The following is a 7,610-nucleotide window of genomic DNA, read 5'->3' on the forward strand; positions in this document are numbered from 1 at the left end:
CGTTAGCTGCAGCCCTAAACAGTTGTAACCTAACACAGAAACTATTAAAATAGTCCATCAGGTGTGTAATGAGGTGAGACCATCTAATTATGAGTGTATTATGAAGAGTTTTGCAATAACTAGGCTTAATATTTCATTACAATCAATACATTTTCTTCATTTACTTACTGTCCAAGGAGATTTTTTTATTCACTGTGCTGTTAAGTTAAAATAAATCTTTGATTACATTGATTACTTTCACTGACAAATACTTTATGTGAAAGGCATCGCGCTGCTGCTTCTTGGAAAATAGTTTCCTTCAAAAGAAACTCAAATGTTTCGAAGCACGGATCCATGCCCATCGAAAAAAAAAAAAAAAAAAAAAAAACTATGTCACCCTCCTCCTGAGTCAGGTCCAGGCCTGAAGCTGGGCGCGATTCATCCCGACTTCCCCTTCCCGAGGTGTTGATGATGTAAGAACAACAGTTTACAGGCCAGCTGACACGATCAACCCCGCCATCACTCAGAGCTGGGCTTGTCAGTGCTGGTGCCCTTATTTGGTTTGTTAAGACTGATAACGATGGTGCTGAATATATCCCACTGTATTAGCATATGCCAATACCAATATGCATTTCTGTACTGGTCTGACCACACATGCAAAGCTTGTCAGACATGCCTATCCACACCTGTCAATTCTGATATTGCTAAAACTGCGACTGGTGGTCAAATATGCAACAACATAAATATACACATTATCTAGATTGGAAATGTTTAAAGGCAACAAAGACCACATTAATAAATACTAAAATAGCACTTTCAAACACTATTTCAATATTTGTTCCCATCACAACATTCCCAGCACTTAGTTGATGGGAAGTCAATATTATTAAGCTTTGCTCCGACTGCAGCCCATTTAAGGGAAAAGGCTGAAGAGAAAAGCCCTTGCGCAGACCGACTGTGATGATAATGATGAACAGAGTCCTATTGAATCATTCAATGAGCCCTTGTGGTTTTATGGACGCTAAAACAAGATAATAGCATGCACTAAGTGAAAACAACAAAGAAACTCACTGGCATTTTTCCACAAAATAATAAAAGAATGGTTTTAACAAGCTCTATAACTTAGCATCGGTGCACACTTTGGTAATGCTTTATTTTACAGGTCACTTAGATTTATATTAAATCTCCTGGATATCTCTGGAATATTATGCAGGTATTAAATGGTTAATTTGTAGGACATTGTACAGAGAGGGTGGTGCACTTTGTTTGAAATTGTCAGAAAAAACATAAAAAATTGCTAAACTGGTGAAGTCGGTAAGTACCTACTCAATATATTTGGGTTCATAGTTGTTCATTTGCAAACATTCTTTAAAATTCTTTAACAGACAGAAAATACTTAGTTTGTGTGTCAAACTACATAATGTATATTAGATTGTTTCTTAATAACTTTATAATGAGCACATTTCCCATATAATAGCAAATAACATAGCCTAACCCTTTCAAAGAAATGTCCTTAGAATGAACACAGCAGCTACATTTAGGGAAAAAAACTAATATGTTTATATATTGCTTGACACACAAAACTATGCACTGAAAATTAAGTTTTTTATGAACCTAAATAAACTGTGTAGGTACTTACCAACAAAAACAACCATTTTTCTTATAATTTGTACCAACTGCACCACCCTCTTAGTCAAATGTCTTAAAAATAAACTGTTAAATACCTGCAAATTACTCAGAACATTTCCAGGAAATCAGTATAAAATTAAAAAGGACCTGTAAATACACAAGGAGAGCACTGAGGGGATTTGCAAAGAGTCGAAGACAAACCATCGGGGTGGCTGCTCGTTTGGATAAAAGCCGAACTGTCCCTTTAAAAGAATGTTTGGGAAAAGGGCAAAGGGAACTGCAGCAGTCCCAGTTGATGCAAATGGCATGCAGAGCTGCAGCAGGACAAACCCTCACACTGACCCGACTGCTGCTGCAGACACAGAATGAACAGTTAATGATCAGCTAATGACAAGTGTGGTCACACCTTCTAATCACGGCTGGCACCTTGTGTAAAAACACCAGATTCAATAATCTGCCTGGTAGCTAGAACTCCTGGATCTAACTTGTTATTCCTTCTTGTTACAGTTGGATGTCTGAGCTTCACTGTGCAGAGTGATACAGAGTGTACGTGCACAGTTCGATACTAGAAGGCGTTTTTTCAAATTCATTTACTGGAAATGGAAAGTTTCTCTGAGCTCACTGAAGATCGAGCACGATTTGTGACATCACAACTAGTTTTGAGGCCAATCCTGGACCAGTAAGCAACTTACACAAGTGTGATGTGGAAACCTGAAGCCTGCAGTGCACAAACACTAAGAATGGACATTACAGTGAAATAGGAGACATCTTGTGTCCAGCAGTTAAGACTTCTGAGATGAAATATATTTGCATATTCACTGATATTTATATATAGATACAACTGGAACAACTGGAAGCAGTTGTATTGTAAACATGGATGCTTAGTAAAGGTGTCTTATAATCCCATGAGGGATGGGCCATTAGACACTTTGATAAAAAAAATAATAATTCATACATAGATTTTTTATAAGGGAGACGGAGTAGATGCCATTTTAAGAATTTTAACGTGTTAATTATACTTTTTAGTGGGGAAAAAAACATATCAGACATATTATTGCTCCATGCAGAGTATTTTTGTATGTCTTAATATATGCCTAAAGGGGATCTTTCACGTTCAAAACTGGAAACTTCCAAACCAACTTACGATGCGTTAAAAACTAAAATAACCGTTTAAAGCGAACAGGATGAAAGGTTTGAACAAGTCGTTTTATTTTTCTATTTACAAAGTAATTTTATTATGATTTGTCGTTTAAAGCCTTCTTTGTTACGTTGTAATGGACTGAAAAGGGTGGATAAAACGTAAAATTCAACGAAAAAAGGGGAGTTAGATGGAGTTAACGTTACGGTTAGTTAATGAGTTAGTTAAGCTTGGAATAAAACCAGCAGACGTTAATGTTAATGCGTCAATGCACTGTGGCTAACATTTGCAGCCACGGCGGTTATTGATTTCTCGTTTGAGGGAAGAAGATGAAGCCCGGCTCGGCCTGGTTTGGCCCTGATACTCCAGGACAGGAAAAAAAGAACACCTTTCCAATTCCGATTAGCTAACATTAGCCGTTAGCCTAGCATGCCGAGAGTTAGCCTGCTAGCGTTAGCAGCACCTCACCCAGGCTAACGTTGGGAAGAAAGCGGGTTAAAAATCACAACCTGGGCTAATTTTACAGCCCGGACTGACACTCTCCTCCCAGCTTCCTTTAACCCGGGATAGCGCAGTCCTGCAGCCAGGTTTCGCCCACAGAAAAGAGTGCTAGCGAGGCTAATGAAGTCCCAATCCCAGTCCAAATACATTCCCCTACCCACCTAATAACATGGTCGCTCCCAGATCCACATACCACGGAAAACAGGAGAAAGCTTTCCCACATTTAAAAAAAAAAGGCAAAAATAAAACTCCTTTTTACAATCCACAATCTGCGGTCATTAGTGTCCTCCGACAGGGTCCGAAGTCAGGTAGAGCTGTAGGTGTAGTCCCGTGTAGTTCGCCTGTATTTCAGTGTATTTCGGTGTTATGTTGGTATGTATGTGCTGTAAGCTGAAACCTGCCTCTCCTCTCGGAGCTCCCTCCCCTCTCAGCAGCACTGCCAGGCAGTAATGGCGACTCTCTCTCTCTCTCTCTCTCTCTCTCTCTCTCTCTCTCTCTCTCTCTCTCTCTCTCTCTCTCTCTCTCATCCACTCCTCCCACTCTCTCCCAGTCTCTCCCAGTCCCTTTCCATTCAGCCTCTCTCTCTCTCTCTCTCTCTCTCTCTCTCTCTCTCTCTCTCTCTCTCTCTCTCTCTCTCTCAATTCAATGTGCTTTATATGCATGAAAGTTTCGAGAACAATGTTGTCAAAGCACCAAAATACAAACAGTACAAAATAACAGTAATATGAACATTAACACAATATCAAGATAGATATATATTAATTATATTAAGATTAATATACTGTATATTATACATATATCTACAGTATATCCTGTATATCCTGTGCATGCATTTCAAATAGCTTTATTGGCATGATGATAATGAAATACAGTAATGCATGAAAAAAGCACTGTACACTTACATTTACTGTATGTATATATGCATTTTGAACAGCACAAGAAACCATAAAAACAAAAGAAAACAACCAAACCAAAGTGCTTTTTTAAAACACAAACAAACAAAACACCCCCATCGCCATCTGACTCTTAATGTGAAAAAAAAGGAATCACATGAGCAAATGATTGATTATTGATTGCTGTGCATGTGCAGGATATAGCCAATTATGTGCACATATAATATATAAATAAAAGGAAAAGAAAAAACATGTCTGACTACCTTGTGTTGTGGCAGGCAAAGACAAACTGACCACAACACTCTTTCATTTCCCCCCAGTACAATTTTTAGTTTTTCGCTCTGTGAGTTAAAAAAAAAAAAAAAAAAAGATGTGGATGCTGCTTATTACTGAATTTTGGGAAGTGTTCCCGGACAGGTTTAAATTTTGGGCAATGTGTCAGGAAGTGCCGCTCTGTCTCAGTTCCTTCACACTGTTGGCACAGTCGCTCCTCTTTTGGCAGCCATGTTTTGGTTTTTTTTTTATATCTGCCTGTTTCTATGGCTGTGAGCCCTCAGTCTGCACTTTGTTAACATGTTTCTGTGTTTAACATCAGTCACTGTGGTCAGGTAGGTCACCACAGTGTCTTTTTAGGGCCAGATAACATTGCATTTTACTTTGTGTTGCAATAAATGAGGTAGTTTTGTTTCTGTTGTGTTATAATTTGGTTGATTGATGGTTCTGGTTTCAGGCTGGTCTTGAGGCAGAACATTGCTTGAACTAGTTTGGGACCAGAGTGTCAGGACCAGCTGAGTGAGGCGACTTTACTTTGTGGTGGTAGGAGTTGGGGTCACTTTGTTTTAGATGATGGCAATTAGCCTAATTCAGCACTAATTCAGGATGCTTTAACAAAATTCAGTGTATGTATTTTCAATTGGATGCTTTTCCCATTGGACAAAGATTAGAGCAGAATGGGTTCCATGATTGATTGAAGTAATTTGAACCAAATTAAAATTGCAATCTGAATGTTAAATTGTACTTTGATTGCATAAAATGCGCTGCATGCTTTCTCTCTCAGTTCACTGACTGCTGGATTGAAACTTCCAGTTTAACCGTTTTCTATTGCTTGTGTTCCAGTTGTAAAGTGATATTTGTTTCCTTGACATCTGGATCTTTTTTTTTTTTTTTTTTTTAAATATCATTGTTTTGGTCTTTTTTATGTTTATTGCCAGGTCTGACAGTAACATTCAAGTATGTTTAAATTCTGTTGAAATCCATCTTAACAGGATTGAATCATCTGCGTATAGCAGGAATTTGATCTCTGAGACCAGGCGCTGTGGACTGTTTCCAAGATGGCGGGCAGGTGATAAAACCTTGTCTCACCTCATGTTCTTGAGAAATAAATGTTGTTCTCTTGTGTCCAACCTTGATGCTGCACATGTTTGTTTGTGTACAAGTCATATGTTTTACCTCCTACACCAGTTTGTAAAATAAACCCATGTGCTGAATTGAATCAAATGCTTTTTTGATTGTGATTGATGTCCACTAGGGTGTTTAGGGTGTAAATGTGGTCTGATGTGCTCAGGATGTTTCATAAGGAAGTGTATGATGGGAATTTATAATGCTACAGAAAACCTTCCCCAGGTTACTGTTCACACCAATGCCTCAGTTATTATCTGGGTCAGATTCATCTCTGTTTTTAAAAAATTGGCGTAATGAGACCACAATTCCAGATGTCTGGGAAGTAACCTACATTTAAGATCAACTTGAATAATTTAAGTCAAACCAATCTGAATTTTGTAACTTGTGTGTTTAAGCATGTCGTTTGGGATGCCGTCAAACCCATTTGCTTTTTTTGGCTTTAGGTTCCAGTTCTTGCTAAATAATCAGGAGGTCAAAGGGGTTCTGGGAGTCTTTGATGGCCAATTCTAGTTTGTTTAAGTTATATCTGTTTGTTCTGAATCAGAATTCATAAGAATGTTTCCATAAGGTTTCTTTAAGAGGTCATCAGGTTTCATTTTGTTTAGATTTTTTCCAATTTTCCCAGAATCTGTTTGTGTTTATGGACTCCTCGATCATCATCAGTTGTTTTCATGTGTACTGAGTCTTTTTGATCTTGAGTGTATGTTTGTATTGTTTGAGCAGGTCACGCTAAAGGAGGCATATGTCTGCATTGCTTTGGGTTCTCTGTGTTTTTTGGTCAGATAATTTCAAAAGTTCTTTTCTTTTTTTTGTTGGCAACCAATTGGTCTCCTTTTGTTTTTTGGGGTTTGTGGTTGGATTTCTTCAGTTGGGATTTATGAGCTGTAGTCATAAAGATTTGGTTGATTTTTCTAACTGCTTGGTCTATGCCTTCTTTACTGTGAGCATACGTGGTGTCCAGAAAGTTGTGTAAGAGTGTTGGAATTTGTTGGCTTCCGATTGCTTTCTGGAACTCTTGTGCACTGTTTGGAGCCCATCTGTATGTTCTCCTGATGTTAAACAGATTACTGGGCTCTGTTTGTGAAATGTTAGTTTCTGTCCTTTTAATGAACACAGTCATTTGGCTGCAATTGGACGGAGATGTTAGTGACTATAAATGAACTGGGTCTAAATCTGTTAACATGTAATCTACTGTACTAGTGAGCAGAAGGTGACCCTAACCCTAACCCCTAACCCTAACCCCAAACCCTAACCCTAACCCTAACCCCAAACCCTAACCCTAACCACAAACCCTAACCCTAACCCTAACCCCTAACCCTAACCCCAAACCCTAACCCCAAACCCTAACCCTAACCCCTAACCCTAACCCTAACCCCTAACCCTACCCCCTAACCCTAACCCCAAACCCTAACCCCAACCCTACCCAAACCTCTAACCCTAACCCTAACCCTAACCCTAACCCCTAACCCTAACCCTAACCCTACCCCCTAACCCCAACCCTACCCAAACCTCTAACCCTAACCCTAACCCTAGCCCCTAACCCTAACCCTAACCCCAAACCCTAACCCCAACCCCAACCCTACCCTAACCCTAACCCTAACCCCAAACCCTAAACCTAACCCCAACCCTACCCTAACCTCTAACCCTAACCCTAACCCCTAACCCTAACCCCAAACCCTAAACCTAACCCCTAACCCTAATCCTAACCCTAAACCTACTGTTAGCGAAGTACAAATTGAGGCTTTGACAGAGCTGCAGCAGGTCTCTTCTATTCTTGTTTACCTGGAGGTCAGAGTTATAGCGAGGAAGATTAATTGTGTTTTGGGTTAAGTTTTGTCCAAATATGTGTTTGTTATCATTATCTGTTAGAGAGTTTGAGGGTCTGGACGGTAGCCAGTACGTGCATTGAGGTCTCCACAGATCAGTGCATTTCTCTGGCCTGACATCTGCAGATCCTCGTTGTAGTAAGGAGAGTCACTGGGAGGAACATTTATTGTACATAAAAACAAATCTATTTCTGTATATTTGACGTATTTGGGTGTTTTGATCCAAATGTGGGAAGGCTCAGA

The 7,610-nt window shown here is 39.3% G+C and overlaps 1 protein-coding gene across 1 annotated transcript in view; it reads right to left on the bottom strand.

The window, feature by feature from the left end:
• arhgap5 (Rho GTPase activating protein 5) overlaps nucleotides 1–3,759 on the bottom strand; it is a 58,697-nt gene extending 54,938 nt beyond the window's left edge. Inside the window, exon 1 of the mRNA XM_067613265.1 lies at nucleotides 3,409–3,759. The gene's annotated coding sequence lies outside the window, so the exon portion shown is untranslated. The remainder of the gene's footprint in view (nucleotides 1–3,408) is intronic.
• Between the last annotated feature and the right edge of the window lie 3,851 nt (nucleotides 3,760–7,610).

This window comes from Thunnus thynnus, chromosome 16, assembly GCF_963924715.1.
Source record: "Thunnus thynnus chromosome 16, fThuThy2.1, whole genome shotgun sequence".
In the NCBI taxonomy this organism is placed as follows: Eukaryota; Metazoa; Chordata; class Actinopteri; order Scombriformes; family Scombridae; genus Thunnus; species Thunnus thynnus.